General features: G+C 40.8%; 1 pseudogene across 1 annotated transcript in view; it reads right to left on the bottom strand.

Annotated features, from left to right (window-relative positions):
• Positions 1–2,515: 2,515 nt before the first annotated feature.
• LOC147800455 (TOG array regulator of axonemal microtubules protein 1-like) overlaps positions 2,516–16,120 on the bottom strand; it is a 54,153-nt pseudogene continuing 40,548 nt past the window's right edge. Inside the window, exons 15-23 of the transcript XR_015427475.1 lie at positions 15,690–15,882; positions 13,919–14,067; positions 13,196–13,354; positions 11,598–11,724; positions 10,485–10,603; positions 8,656–8,851; positions 8,283–8,499; positions 7,641–7,727; positions 2,516–7,168 (exon numbers count right to left, since the gene is read on the bottom strand). The product of XR_015427475.1 is annotated as a TOG array regulator of axonemal microtubules protein 1-like (transcript). The remainder of the gene's footprint in view (positions 7,169–7,640; positions 7,728–8,282; positions 8,500–8,655; positions 8,852–10,484; positions 10,604–11,597; positions 11,725–13,195; positions 13,355–13,918; positions 14,068–15,689; positions 15,883–16,120) is intronic.

Below are 16,120 nucleotides of genomic sequence, written 5' to 3'. Positions count from 1 at the left end.
TACGTTGTGAGCAGGGAAAAAGGGGTATACTGAGAAAAGCTATACGGGAAAAGTCGGTGTCAACACCTTTAGAGATGAAATAACGTTCACGTTTTTGAAATATCTGTCGCCGCAAAAAACGGGCGTTTTCACAAAGAGGCGAATTTCTCACCGCAGAGCAAAATCTAGCTTTCGAAAAAATCGCATGTGAAGTTGGTCTCTTTTTCAAACGGTTTCCCCAGCATTTAGCATGCCTTTGACCTTAAAAGCTACTGCATTGAGAGGGGATCTTGAAATGGCACAAAACTGCCAAATAGTATTAATTATATTAATAGAGGTCAACTAAAATTGTTTATTTTTGTTAACAAACAAACGCACCTCTTCATGAAAGTGCTAAAATTCATGCCACTTTCGTCTGTTCGTGAAAACGCGTGCCATTTTGCTTTCCTCCCCCAGTCGAAGACTTGCACTCCAAGCAGCAAAAGAAAGACAAATGGTAGTATACAAATACAGCATGGTTTGAGGGGCTTCGCGTCGGGAGGTAGTCAAGCTTACGTACACGTTGGCAACAGTAATTCCCACTATTTTCCCGAAATGTTCAATTAAATGTTCAATTCTGCTGGCTCCGACTGAGAAACCTTTCCAAATCCATCTTGACAGTACATGTGTTTTTCAGGAGCCTTACTGCTTAGTCAATAACTGTTGTCGTAGATTTGGTGTTCATTACCATTAGCACCCTGTTCCTATAGAATGGAAAACAAAGTCCACTTTTTCAAACTAACTGACATTTCAGACCTTGATGATCCTTTCCTTAATCTTAGTTGCTCTAGTTTTGGTAAGTTTTGACAATATTTATTCCAAAAAAGGGATTTTTTTTACCCGAGTTCGGCGAAAGACGACCGCATCATGCAATTTTTTTTTGTTCACGCCTGGTAACCTGACTCAACCAGTGTGGATACGGGTGCACTGAACTAATTGAAGCCCCGTTGAAGACAATGTAAAATCAACCACCGTTGCAGTCCCGGTGCGGGCAACCGAAGTCCCTCAGGCCTCTCAAACAAAAAACAAAGTGTTCAGGGGTCATTCAGCTCTCAATTCATTTTCAATTTTTAGTAGGTTAACCAATGAAAACTCACCTCCCAAAAAGTGAACGTTTCCAAGTCTGTCAGTGGCCATTTTTCGAATGACAACCCTTCACCTTTTCAGGCTCTTGGGACAATTTTTCAGTAGCATTTTTCTATACTTCGCCATGGGATGGGAGCCCTTGAATCTTGGGAGTTCATTCTGGGCCATTCTTCCACAATCCCACAATTTCTTGGGCCACAAAATCTCCTCTTTTTCAAATAAACTGCAAGGGTACTTTTTGAGCACCTCGGCCTGCCGAAGAATTCCCCTTGAATTGGGCAGGGCACCCATATACTGAATCTCATAAAGGAAACTCTTATGGTTCCAGGTCAAGGAACCAGACTACACGCGCGGATTCGTCTTCGTTCACAGCTCTTCGTCGGCGTCGTTTTACGCTGCCGTTTTACCCCATAATTTCCATCAAAAACCAAAGCCCTTCCCTCTTTTCTTTCTGATACGAAAGTGGACATCAGCTCCAACTTATTTAGGTAAGTTGTTTCGAAAATGTAGACTTTGTTTCCTTATTATGGAAAAAGGGTGCTAAGCGAGGTGGAATCGGCCAGTGACGCGCTCCGATTTGATCTCCATTACAAACGCGTGCCTATGCGGTGATTGAACAGACTAATTATGTCGGTGGGTAAGTAATTAAAAATTACAAAATTATTACATTTGTATGCATATTGCATTTCTACAGTCAAATTCGTCTCTTTGTGAAACGGCGAAACAAGTTTGCCCATGAATTCACCCTTTATTGTTAACACTATCTCTATGGAAGACAAACTCGGCTCTTCGTGAAAACTCAGTAGCTGTTAAGTAGAAATTTGCCCCAGGTAGATCATTGTGATATCGCTCATTTCACTAAATTTGGGAAACACAATTACACAAAGCTGAAGTCATCGCATAGCCTATTGAATTTTGCCCCCCAAAACCCCAGAATTTGAAAAAAATCATGATTTGGGGCCAAAGTGTTTTCTTGAAAATGGTGATGATTTACGGAGTTTGGGCCGTCGTTCCCTCTCCCCATAATTTGAAAATCTACAATTTATAAAACAGACCCAACCCCTTAAGCTTTTTCCAGAGAAAAAAATGTCAGACAATGTTACAGTTGCATGCAGTGCTGAAACCAACCTAAAAAAATAAATGATAAAAAACTGAAAAGGGCTCTTGCTCAGGATCACAATACTCATCGAAGCATGGTCAATTTTCCCCACTGCGTAATCTGCACAGCTACTCTTCTGATGCTTCAAAATACTACACCAAACCACAAAAAATGAACAATTTGCACTAAACTTCGCTTTCGTTTTCAACTCGGAGGGATACAGCCCTCGTTCCGAGGATAAACACCCAATTTCATGTGAGCTCGCACAGCTGACTGCAAGCCACACAAACAAATCCGCATAGAACATTCACCTACATTTCAGCAACCTTTTTTTTTTAATGTAGTACTGTAACTGGTACTCTGATTTAATATTTGGTTCACATTCAAACATGATGCAATTTATGTACAAAGATTACACTATACATTAAACAGTCCTTAAGCTGCTACTGGACATTCTGTAACACAGCGCTCATGAATATTTACACACGAAACAACTCAGTAAAAACACTGCATACTGCTGATCTTGCTCTGTAGACAACAGTACTGTGGGAACACAACTAGTTGATCCCACCTCCCGCGTAAGGTAAGAATAAGGGTATAAGTGCTTGGCCGTTTAAGACCAACTCAGGAGAATAGATGCGACTAATGGCTCCGCCTGTGACTTGGGCACCATCACCGTGCATTCTCCTGAGTCTTACATGTTAGTTTCAGACCGGCCAAGCCGATGTTTATTCCTAGTTTTAAATACTTTTTTTTAGTCAGAGTCAAAAGACGTTAATATATGATGAATTTCCAACGACTTTGTTCTATAATTTTACTTTCATTTTCCCGAACACCCCGTCCATTTAATGGTATAATCCCTGTGCAGGTTGCTCAAAAGAATCTCCTTATATGGATTTCTCGCGCGCGTTGCGAGCCGCGTGCATACAGACTCTTGAACAATCAGAATCGATTAGGCTAAACTATTAATGTTAAGTTGTATGTGTGGAATAGGGAAACTGTCCGAGGTATTTATGACTGATTTTTTAAAACGTCAACCCAAAAAGCGCCAGAAGAGCTTTTACCTGGGGAAAATGAAGCAATATTTCTTGCATTTTGGTTACAATGGCAGGAACAAATTCTCTTCTGTCAAGCAACAGCAACTCTGACAAGCCACTTAAACCAGGAATCCATGTTTGAAGACTATTAATCATAATCTCTCAACAATGCCAGGTGATATATGATTATTTCAACAAGTATCTAAATGTACTTTTAATCGCCACCTAATCAGAACTAAGCCAGCTTTTGCTCGAATGACGCGTCTAATACGCAGCTCAATACTGTTAACAAAGCGCCATTTGCATACATTTGGCAACCATGAGTTTAATACATGAATATCATGTACCGTACATAATTACGCATTATATTCACTGCAACTGCTGTCCAGCTAAGATACTTACGTTTATTCTAAAAATCGATCACTCTACTATGTCTGGGTCCCATGGCTGAAAATCTGAAAAATAAGTTGGTTTTTATTTACCTGTTCGTTACCACTGGGAAATTCAATCCACACAACACAAATGTACTGCTTGCATTTTCAGGGTTGTCTTCTTACTAGTAACTGCAACAGAAAAATTAGCCAAAGGCGGTGTCAGCAGTGTCTTGGCTGCAACGGGCAGTTTAACACACGTGCCTGCCGGAAGTGGCCACGGCAACCAGCCAGTAGTTTTTATAGGCCCAAGTGTCACCGCTAGCCGCAGTCAAAACCTTCGCATGCATCCCAAAGCAGGGTACATATACTTCCATCGCTATAAGTAAATACGGACCCTTCATAGGTTTCGTCCTGACGGTGTGGAGTACATAAACGAAGACAGCAATAAACAAAAGATGAATATACTAATATCGTGAACTATTGAGAAAAAAAGTGTTGTGAACAATATCTTTATTTTTAATTAAAAAAAAATTTTTTGCCACTTTGAACGGAGAGAAATGATTTCAAACCAAATAAATGCTGACTTGTTGCCAAGGTGTTACTCATTCATGGAGGAAGAAAAACACAATAACAATGAACCACTGACTTACAGTGGTTCTAAAGACAAGCATCTCTTGGTTTAAAAAAGTCATTTAAGTACTCTGTGCATCTTTTATATGAATTAAAAGATTTTGAAGAAAGTTTCAAGGAACGTAATACTAACTCTGAAAGCTGACATCAATTTCAGTTCTAAGCTAAACTGTACGTCTCGTTATTAGATGAAACAGGATTGTTCACCAAAACAATCTGTTTGCATTGCTTCATTAAAAAAATCAAGCCTCTTACTGAATAGATCAAGGTGTTTCTCATAATTACAAAATGCCAGTCATTAGAAGATGCATCCTGAAAAATGTATGGGAGATCATAAAATGTCTTTCACGGGCATTCCTTCTTAAAATTGTAAACGCTGACATCAAACCTCTACAATTACTCGTTTTTACAACACTCGAACTGGAAGGCTTCCAGGCACTAAATTGGCCTTTTCAGCCCATTTCAAACTCTTGACGAGTACCTCACTTAGAGTAATACTCTAGTTCTTAGACGGCACACAGCTGCGTCTTCCATGAAGCACACCATACAAACTGCTTACCCAATAAACGGGAGATAAACTCTTTCCAAAATCACAAAGTGCTGTTAGATAACTTCAAACTGTGTGACACGGAACTACACAGAAGTTGAACGGACGGAAGTTTACACACTCTTAGAATTTGTTCTGTCTCGTGCCAATATACAAGTATATAGCTTTATGTATTTACACCTATTTTTAAATTCATTGAAGACAAAAAATAATTCGAAAAATAAATAATACATGTACATGGAGCAAGGTGGTATAATAGAATCACATATTTTTAATTTAAAAAATTCTTTTGAGAAAATGCCATCCAGCTTTGAAGGTAACCTGTCTAAGCAACAGGTTTCAGTGTTGAGCATGGGAACGCCCCAATAGACGTAGCTGTAGCTCTGTGAAGCTGTTGCAGATAGATTGGTCCTACTATAACAAACGTGTATGAAGTATAACTGCCAACTGTGATGAAAGCTGATCAGATCAGAAATAACCTCACAGGTTGTGGAGTTTTCATTCCACTGTCAGAATAGGATATGGCTTGAGCAAATTACCTTTTGACAAATATTGTTCCAGTTTTTGTTTCATTTATATTTTGGCATGAGAAATCCCACCTGGGCGTGAGAGTGTGAGAACAACCTGAAATAAATGAACTGCATGCAGATCTGGCAACCCTGTATTAATGGTGGTAGGGACTTGTATGATGTACTTAATTGGCAAACCCATGGGCTGGTAACCATTCCCGAAACTTAGGTTCCTAGAGAAATAAAGCTCAATACTTGGCACAAAATGGTTAGTCAACCATACAATAACCCTCTCTGTCCTCACAGCATTGATACTCCTGGGTGGATAATATCAGAGGGGTCAGGTGACTTGCCAAAGGGTCAGGGCGTATGCCCATCCCTGAGTTCGAACCCCAGACCCTATGAATAGGTGTTACAAACCCCTATCACTGGGCCACATTTTCCCACAAGTAACATACTGGTTTGTTTATTGCCTACAATACTTGCTTTCTACCACACGACATCATGCCAAATGGAAATCAATGCACAGGATGTCTTGTATCTGTACTGTCTTCATTCTAAATACCGGTAGCTTTCAACCGTAGACGACTGAAGGTAATTGAGCTTCACACAGACAATCGACTTTACTAACCCTCCTTTGGTTTTACAGCATAAATATGCATGAGTGCCCACAGTCACTCTTGTGCATGTATTTTCTACATGGAACACAAACATGCACAGTGTGTACACAGTTGGTTGGCAGCACAAAATGACACAGGGTCTTTTGTGCAGTCCTCTTCACTGCATTTGGTTTACTGCACAATTTCACACATGAAACAGTGAAGCACAGTTGTTGGGCAGCACAAAAGTGCAATCTGATATTCCTGTGAGGGACTGTTGGTGCAGTGCACAACACAACACAGCTGTGCTTCTTTGAGGTGTTTACCAAGTGACCCAAAGAGTGACTTCAGCATAGGAGGGTTAACTGTTCTATGTGCTTCTTGACTTGTAGGCACTGTGGTGTCTATATCCATGTATTTTTGAAGTGCCAGGCACCTGACACACATTTGGTTACTGAGTGATACAACAAAAAGGCAAACACAGCGTAAGGGGAAGTCAATTTTCTTACCGAAAAACAACCTTCCTACCACCAACACTAGAATATTATGGGGAAAATGGAAATGAATACACAGAAAAGTGTCTTGAGGAATTAACACTGATTAATGGATACTTCATTCTTGAACCCAGTTCCAGGAATAAAAGAGGTCCATTCTTTTAACACTCTAAATACATCCGTGAATTGCAAGTCATTTGTGAACCAAATGAAAAAAACTTTGGCGATAGCTTGTTTCCTTTTATATCACAGCTCAAAATGAATGCACCAAGAGAGAAAGGCATACATCTGAAACACATGTAAGTTTTTATTTTGGAGGTAGTGGGAAAACCAGCTGATCACCGAGATGACTGCAACAACTCATTCGATCAAATAACTAAGGAACACACAAACTTCTCATCACATCAACACTCAATATTTCAAGAAAATTTCAAAATTCATAGTGTGTATAGTTTCTGTAATATATAAATATATTTGTTTCTTTGTTTGTCCACTTATGTACACGTGTATGCTTGGAGGATGTGCTGTTATACACCCAGGATTTCCATCAAGGTGTTGCGCTGTCTAGGTGGTAGGCTGCTGGCATGCTGCACAAGTGCTTCCCCCATGACACTGTGTAACTCCTTAGCAAGTTTGTTGACGGCACCCCTGAGGTTGCCCGTTCCCCCCGGCACTGCCCCGCTGCCTGTCAAGCTGCCCAGGAGATGCCAGAGCACTGGCAGAACATTGCGGACCACTGTCTGTTGCTTGCGTGGATATACCTGCGTTGACAGGTCTATAAATATGTGGGGAGGGAGAAATTGTAGGATTAATGGAAGCTCATTTTGAGAGTATGTCAGAATGGACTTGGGGGTGGGGGGAGGCACGTGTCCAGAAACCTTGGTAACTTCCAAAAGTCAAGATAAAACAGGCGATTCACAATGCAGTGCAGCACCAAGAAGTTGTTATGGGGTGGCTTTTTGGCAGTGCATTTTTGAATAAATAGTCAATAAACACTCATTTGCTAACTGCACTTTGCACGGAAATCTTTCATTTATCCCAAATGTTTGTTTATCTTGGTTGAAAATTTGAAATTGCTTATTGTAAACAGGTGCTAGGAAGTCAAAATGATGGTTTTGTGTGGTGCAGGGAATGCCTCAATCAATTAAATATCCCTAAATTACGTACTAGGCGCACTAAATTGGGGCAGCGTGTCGACCATAAACTTAAAAAGTGTTGAACAACTTGAATTAAGCGTGTAAACTTACATGCCAGCTTTTCCACCATCTTTGGCTTAACTCGAGCATTGCCATATTGTGTGGCCGAGGAAAAGGGCTGTATCAAGACAATCTTGTCTGTGGTAACAAACAAAGAAGAAACAGGCACAATGACATTACAATTTACAAAACGAACATGGAAAAGTGACCATTGTGGAAATGAACCAATCTTGTCATTTAAAAGGCCTGGAATGACAACATCAAAACTGAACTGACTAGGGTCTTGTTTTTCCTATGATGTAGAATTTATATGTTGATCCCCATACAAAGGTGGGGGTGCTTCACACAATCAAGAACTTTATTACACAGTATACCGAATGGGAAGTTTTTTCTGCACAAAGCAGTCAATAGGAGTGCTTTACCCAATGTGTTTCTGTTAGCAACAGAGATGTTCTCTTCTATTAAAATGCTACTGCAAAGACTTTCAAAAAAGAAAGAATTATGTTTCTCCCCTGTTTATACAGCAAAAAAAAGAGAAAATCGCTAATAAATCTACAAAGTACATCTACGAGCACCTTGATCAACACAAAACTGGAAATGATAGAAGTGAACAAAGGTAAATGACAGATTTAACAAAACCTAAAAGTGAATATGCTTCTTATAAACCGGGCATTACTTTTCAACTGTACATACCAACATGCTCTATAATGCTGTCCAGGATATCTTCACTTGTTTTGCATATAACTGCATTCTTAGAAGCAAGGTTACCTGACACCACAGGCACCACCCCCGTTATCACAGCACCCAGGTATTCCCCAAGTCTGGGTACCATACTCAGCATGGTTTGAAGTGCCACTTGATTGACTTTACTATTGGAGTCGGTCAGCCGCGAGGTGAAGTTGTCAAAGATCTGCAGGGACATAGAGTGGGTGGAATTAGAACCCATTCAAGAACTAGGTGAAACAGCTGTGTCCATTGACACCACAACACAGGCATGAAATTCTGTCATTTGTACACATGCATCACATTGTAGCCGAAGAGAATCATGTACTTTGGTGGCACAAACCTTAATAATATTTGCAGTGATGAGTTCAACATTGGTCTCGGCCAATTCTTGCACTTGAGTAATTCCCTGGAGTCTCTCTGTCCAATCGGCTGCGGAAAGTAATTTGCATAGGTCTTTGACAGTCTCCTGATTGGTCTCAGAGCCACGGGATGAGTTCCTGTTGGTCCGCCGCATGGAGCTGGACAAGGCATGATCACTGTGGGGAAACGAATCAAACCGATTTAAACTAAAACAAAGACAAAACTAAATGCTGTTCAGGAGTAAGACCCAAATGAAGTGAATGTATAATTGTACAACCATTATAAATATGGTACCTTTGGGGCCAATAATTTTCCATTTTTTCCAAAATTTTTTTGAAATCTACTTAACAGTACGACATCCCTCGGTTTCTCATAAGTGCAATCGTCAAAAACTTACAAAAAGATTCATCAATGTACTATTCATGTGTCAATCCTCGTGCAAAATCAGATTAATTAAATACAATGTACAGTGCAGTTATGAAGTAAGTACTCCATGCAACAACTGTTGATCAAAATATTTTATGTTGGACATCAAGCCACCATTTTTATTTTGCAGAGGTGCGACAAATTTGGAAAGTTAACATCAAACCTGGGCCTTAAAATGCATGTTTGTGAGTGAAACCTTTGCTCTTCATCGAAACTTTCAAGGGGCTATTTCAGCTAAGGTACATCAAGCTCACTAGGTTTCATGTAATTCAAGAAAAATGCAATTTGTCTTCCGTTTTGCTGAAACAGTTTGGTCGTTTCACCATGCTGTATATACCTTGTCTCAGGGTGTTTATGCGGACACACAGACAGAGTTCCCCCATGTGTTCAATAAGCATATGTGTGAGTATGAACCTGTTTGTGCCTTGATTTTGTTGCTAGTGCAGTGCACGTGTGAGCGGCTAGTGTGTACATCGCCATGCTGTGCCAGCGCCTGGGCTCACTTCGGCACCAGCCAACCCAATGGTGGTGCTAGTTTGTATGTTTCCAGCATAATTCTGTTATTAAAAGCAATCATTTTATCAGGGTCAGGTAGGCCTGTATTTTTAGTAATGTGCGAAAAGTTGTCTTCACTTTTTAAGCCACGCTTACTGGGAAATTTTGCAAGTTCCATTTCAAGCAATGGATTCCGTTCCAAAGTGTTGATTCTGCAAATTCCGTTAATCTTTCCGCGATTGCAGAAAAACATTGGCTCTAGACCTAGGTGCACCAAAAAATCTGTTGCAACAATACACCTGAATGTAAATGTCATCCAGCCATCATATGAATGCCAAATCTAAACATTAACCATTCGCATGAAATGATATGAAATTACGCTTAAGTCAAGCTTATGTGAACCTGCAAGAACGTAAAGTAACAAAAGCAAATACACACATATTAATGTTACCTCCCAAGTGCAGACATTCCCTTATTTCCCGTAGTTAAGAAAACTCAGTGAAGATACTCATTTTTGATTATTCCTCTTCCTTTTGGTACAAATGACAATAACTCAAAACGCTTCTTAAACTGTTTACGAGAAAGGTGCTAACCTTGTGTGGACATGGTTTAGCTCACACAAGGTCTGCAAAACCTCCATTACGTGGACCTCTTTTCTTCACGAGTCCACACAAGGTATGTAAGGTTGGCACTGCGGGATGCTATATCTACTGTCACTGCATCCCTGCATTTACAGTGGGTGATGAACTAACAGTGGACCTGGCTCTAGGCAATAAACTTGGATACAGCCTAACCAGGTAACAAATGGATGACTTATACAGTGAGTTGGGACTACTAGATGGGTACTAATGAAGCCCACAGTGGGTTACACTCGTGTTTGGTACATACCTGCCAGCAGAGTCTATCTTGTCCCGGGAGGCTGGGCTGGAGCCAGAATTATTGCGTGTGTTGGAATGACTCCGTCGGACGCGGGCTGAGGAGCTGTCATGGGGTAAATCGCCTGGACCCTGGTAACAGCAATAAGATATGAACCAAGCAATAAAGAACAGGACATTCCCTAACCAATCTCACACCCATCCAACTCGTTAAAGATCCCCCTCCCCAAAAATCTACCTTGGCAGAATATGTTAGACACAACGCCATACATGTCTGGTGACCACAAAGCTCTCAAGGTTTCAAGATGTAACCTTGATAACACTTCAACTGTGAGCTTCAACCCATTCCTGGAAGTGGGCGACCTTTTATAAAATTTTGTATTTCTGAAGAGATTACCTTTGCATCAAGAGCCAGGCATATGAAAGGGATTATTTACGGCAGAATGTAATTAATCTCTTAATTACATGAATGCAAGGGGACAAAATAGCTATATTTGCATTTCAAATTAATTTTTCATGAGATGCAAAACTATCTGTCCCTGTATATACGTATATAATATATCTTTGAATATGGAAATTAAATTTATGCATTATATGAAAATTCATGAGTAGGAAACTGTGGTCTTACTTTTCATGATGGGACAGGCATCTTTTCTAATATCCCATACTGATTACGTTGCTGATTAACTGTAACAGTTGTGACCCATCATTCCAAAACCAGGTAGGTCATTTTGCTGTTTGACAATTCGTCTCCCCCGCCGTAAATTTCACACTTCAAAGTGATCCACGGTGCAAACTTTTCCACCCTGGATCACTCTGAAGTACGAATGCTTTGGTAGTTATGCCAAAATAAAAAAGTGGAATTTGCATTGTTCTTGTGTATACTGGTGTCATTTTCTATATGGCTAAGAAGCCTTTAGCCTAGTTTTAGAATGCCGTGTCACATTTAATAATACGTGTAACAATCACATAAGGAGTGTCATACCTGGACTTTTCAAAAACTCAAATAATGACAATTTAAGTGTGGTTGTAACAACTTCTGCTATTGCTGTTAGTTTGAAAAGATGATTTCTTCTAACAGTGCTATCCCTTTACAGAATTTCTTTGACCTGCTGCATGATATTACCTTCAGCCTGAGGTTTTCCAGCACTTCTTTCAGGGATCTCAGGTCCTTCGCTGGCACATACTTCTCTATCAGTTTGTTGAAAGACTCGTGATGTATCATGGAGTACAGCATCTTGCGGGCGTAAAACCTGCGATCACAAATGAGCAGGCCACATGGCAGTTATGACGCCCTCAGCTCACGGATTTAATCAGAATCGGATGTGGAGAGCAACAGCGACTGCTGCATGATCCCATTTTAATGCAGGACTCAAAATAACGCATACGAAAAATAAAACAAGGAAGCAGATAAAACTAAAATATAAACACAATGTAGTTGCAGTTTCAGTTACAGGGTGTTCGATTTCTGGGGTGGGGTTCTTGGCACTACACCAAACCCCCAACCTGGAGGACCGGGTACTGCTTTTTGTTTGACCTTTCCTTCATCACCTACCAGGCTTGGTTACACCTACATGTACCAGACGCACAGATCCCTTTTGGTATGAACCTTGCGCTGAACCAAGAGAGGGTGCACTTTTCTTAGCAACGGAGGCTCCTTTGGTCAGAGTGGAATTTCACTGGTTCAAAAACTTTGATGGCTCACAAACGACAAGGAAATGTACGCTTTACGGTCATATCGCTACCAACAAAACGAATATTCCCCGCCAATATGGCTGTTTTTGACAGATGAGGGGATGCTTCTACTCAAGGTGGATAGCTCAAAGACTCTTTGAGGCACGCAAGCCCCTCCAGTACAAGGGCAGCAGCACACAGGGATGCCTGCTACAAGAGAGGTTGATGTCTATGACAGTATCTGTCTATTAAAGATCTGTAGTATGGACTGACGTGACAACTTGACAAGATCTCTAACAAGGAACTGTATTGGAAGATAGCCAGTAGGATAATATCCCTTGAGATTAAGATCCTCAGATTGCGATGACTCGGTCATGCTATGATGATACCCAATGAAAGGATACCAAAAGCTGCCATGAGATGGACCCCTATAGGGAGGATAAAGAGGCAGGCACAATGCCACCTGATGGAAGACAGGGATGAAGGAATTGGGTCTCACACAGGGCAAAGCACAGGCAAACCCACAGGACATGGTTCAATGGTTGAGGATGATTGTGGCCTGATGTCCCAGATGGGATGAAGAGGACGAGTGAAACAACAACACAATAAATGGTGTACTTTTTTGGCTTTGCCTTTCAGAAAATGCACATACAATACACAATAGATCCTCTTGTGGGCTCAATTTCTCTACCTTTTCAGGCGGGCAATATTTGTATTTCATACAACTGCAAATACACATTTCAAATTCAACTAGCGATGCGTGAGCTTTCCCTTATATTTCTATTTCAGCACTGGTTGATCTTAGATAAGTCTCCTTTGTCGGCTTTTAAAGTGTTATTGCACTGGTAAATGCATGTACGTCTACTACACAGCGCTCACTAAACCATGCACAGTAAACGCGATACATACAAAAACCTGACCAGGACTTGAGTCTTGTACTTAGAATGTATCTGAGCCAAGAACAGGCACATCCAGCCTTATCACTGGCACACTCATTACTCAGGGCAACGCACTCATCCAAGCACTGCAAACTTGTCTCTGCCTTCATACCTCGTTTCTTGGCCGTTGTCCAGGGCCAGGCTAGCAGCAGCTGGCAGGATCTTGTCTGTGATGTCCTTGACACCACTAAGCAACCGCCCGGGCCCCATCCTGTCCACCAGTGTATTCAGGTGCATAGCTGTGGTCTTGCGGACTGTTTGGTTTTTGTGACTGTGTAACAATGCAAAACGTCGGGTCAATGCACAGGCTTGAAGACTTTCCTCTTGCAGGGTGGCAACTAGACATTTAGGCTTGCAAGTGAGAAGTCCCAAAATGACCAGAATAAGGAATCCTGAGGTAGGTACCACCTTTTTTCTCTGGGATATTCAGGCAGAGCATAATACTCAGATGAGAGCTATAAAATCTGGTGAAAAATACTCACAAAAAATACGAACATGCATTTACAGGTGACATGAGAAACTATTTTGCTAAGAACTGGGCAATTACAAAAATAGTACACTATCAAGTTATACTACTTCGGGCATCAACTACAACTCTGAAGATTAAGCATATCATTAAAGTAATGTTGGAGTGGGAAAAAAATTAGCAGCTAAACCTGGGAAGTCAACGTTGATAATTTCTGAGATACAACCTTTTGGTTTTAAGAAATACTGAGCTTTGGGTACCAGAACCAACAAAACATAATCTGTGGTGAGAATCAAAACATCCGAGTCAAGTGAGAGCTAAGTAATGTTACTTAACCCTGTCTGATTTCTTTCTGGGCCAGATACGTACCTGACACCAGCACTGATGAGTGCGCACAGCGCCCTCTGGGGACTGACATTCTGCACCATTGAGTCCAGTGCCTTATCCACGTCTTCTCTGATGAAGGCGTTGCTCTCACCTGCCTTGGGCATCAGGATCTTGCAAATTTGCTCTAACTCCTGCATCAGGATAAAAAAAGACTCCATCACTGAGTGACATTGGTTTCCGAGTATAGGAAGTATTGATATGAGCCACTGGACCGGATGCAATTGAAATAGAACAGACTCTGGAAATCACAGCCAAGCAAGTAAGCAGGCATATGTACATTTTTACCCCACTTGGCTGAATAGTTCATAGGTCTTTATTTTATTTATTTATCATCCAACAGTGCATTTAGCGCCAATAACAGGATGATAATGAGTAATAAAATGAAGAAATGTTCAGTTTTAGAGGTGGGAGGAACACCGCGGATAAATGTTTCGGAAAAAACACACAGACTCAGGAAGGGACTGAAAACCTAATCCACATGGGGACCGAGCCGAATTCGAACCCAGGTCCCCAGAGGTGGAAGTCGAGGAGAGAAATGCTATGCCAACCTGACTCCCCTTGTGCATTAAGCCCCCCTGTGATATATAATGCACGAACTAATAAACACAGCCACAGGGCTTTCATCTGATTTTGCTCTAAAATCAAGGACAGCCTTGTGGATGTGCAAGTACATTTAAAATCTAGAAACAATGCAATTTTCTGCAACTTTACACCCTTCTTCAATGTCCGAAAACCATCTAATATGCCTATCAGGTTCAACGCATTGAAAGGTGCACTTTTTTAAGTATTTGAAATTATCATTGTTTTCCTGGACTTCTGAGGGCACTATTGCTGTGATGTCATCTTGGGAAGGCATGGCTCAGTGGAGAGGCTGTTCTGTTCAAATTGTGAACCCAGAATTTACTCACTGAAAACATATCTGAGAAAGGGTTGCTTGTTTGCTTTTTGCAATAATAATAATAATAATAATTTATTGGACTTATATTGCGCTCCCTCCAGGATCAACAAGTTCAAGAGCGCATTACATACAAAAATTCCAGACAAATTTACATTAGTAAAAATAAGCGAGAAAAAGTAATAAATAAGCGCCTAAAAATACAGCAGCAAACAAACAAAAAATTTCATTGAGATACCAAATAAAAACAATAATTACCTGTGACATACAACATTACACAAATGTTTATATAGCATGCCCCTTGCAAGACCCAGACTTTGCAATGTACTAACACAACAATGAATCATCAAAGAAATGGAAATTCAGGCCAGCATTGGGCAAGATCCAAAAATCAATTTGTTTTCTGAAAAACCAAGGCAACATGGACGTTTTCTCTCCAGGATGACATCACAGCTTTACACATGAACATAAAAATACTCATTAGCATACAAGCCCAAAAGGCAGTAAATACCCTTTCAGATAGCAAACCAAAATTGAAATGAGATTAACTAAGATACAACGGCAAATATGCATTTTGGGGGTTTGTATTGAAAAGTCCATTGCTGAGAGGCAATATCGCTGTGGCAGTCACACAGGTGTGTACAATTATGGTCTAATCATTATCTTCTGAACTAACATGACTACAGCACATGAGCTGTAAAGTTTAATGCGCACCGAATATGCCAAGTCTGCATTCTTTAAATGTCTTAAATATTTGCTAACACTGCACTAGTCCTCAGCAAAGCGTACCACTGTGGTTACATGTGTCTCTTGTTACAAAAAACACCCGGATGGATTTTTCTTGGGGAGGGGGCTTACTTTATCCAGTGCCTGCTGCAGTTCCTGGAACATATCCCCCATCGTCATGATTGCCATCTTGGAGACTGAGGACCGCAGGTTCTTGACTTCATTCAGAACAGCCACGACTACCGTGTGCATTTGACCTATGACCTCTTCTTGATGGAAGGTGGAGAGTCTGCGGACAATCTGTAACCCGTCCATCTTAGCCTCCCTGAAATAGAGATAAGTCCCACAAAAGTCACATTGATGTCTACTATGCTAACATTGAAAGCAAAGAATCTGTGTACACCCAAGGTGCATTTCTCATCAGTGATGTATTTGCTACTGCAGGTACATGTACAAGATGGCTCCCATTGTTTGAAAACTCCCTAAAATGAATCCCACTACCAGCGTACGCAGCATCTTTACTGTGCCAGCTGTTGACTGCCTCCAGACAATGGAAGATGGCT

This window comes from Acanthaster planci, linkage group LG01 (genome assembly GCF_054643075.1).
Source record: "Acanthaster planci isolate LZ-2023a linkage group LG01, COTS_SCS, whole genome shotgun sequence".
NCBI lineage: Eukaryota > Metazoa > Echinodermata > Asteroidea > Valvatida > Acanthasteridae > Acanthaster > Acanthaster planci.
The sequence above is the reverse complement of the archived record's forward strand: the minus strand, read 5'-3'. Positions and strand labels throughout refer to the sequence as shown.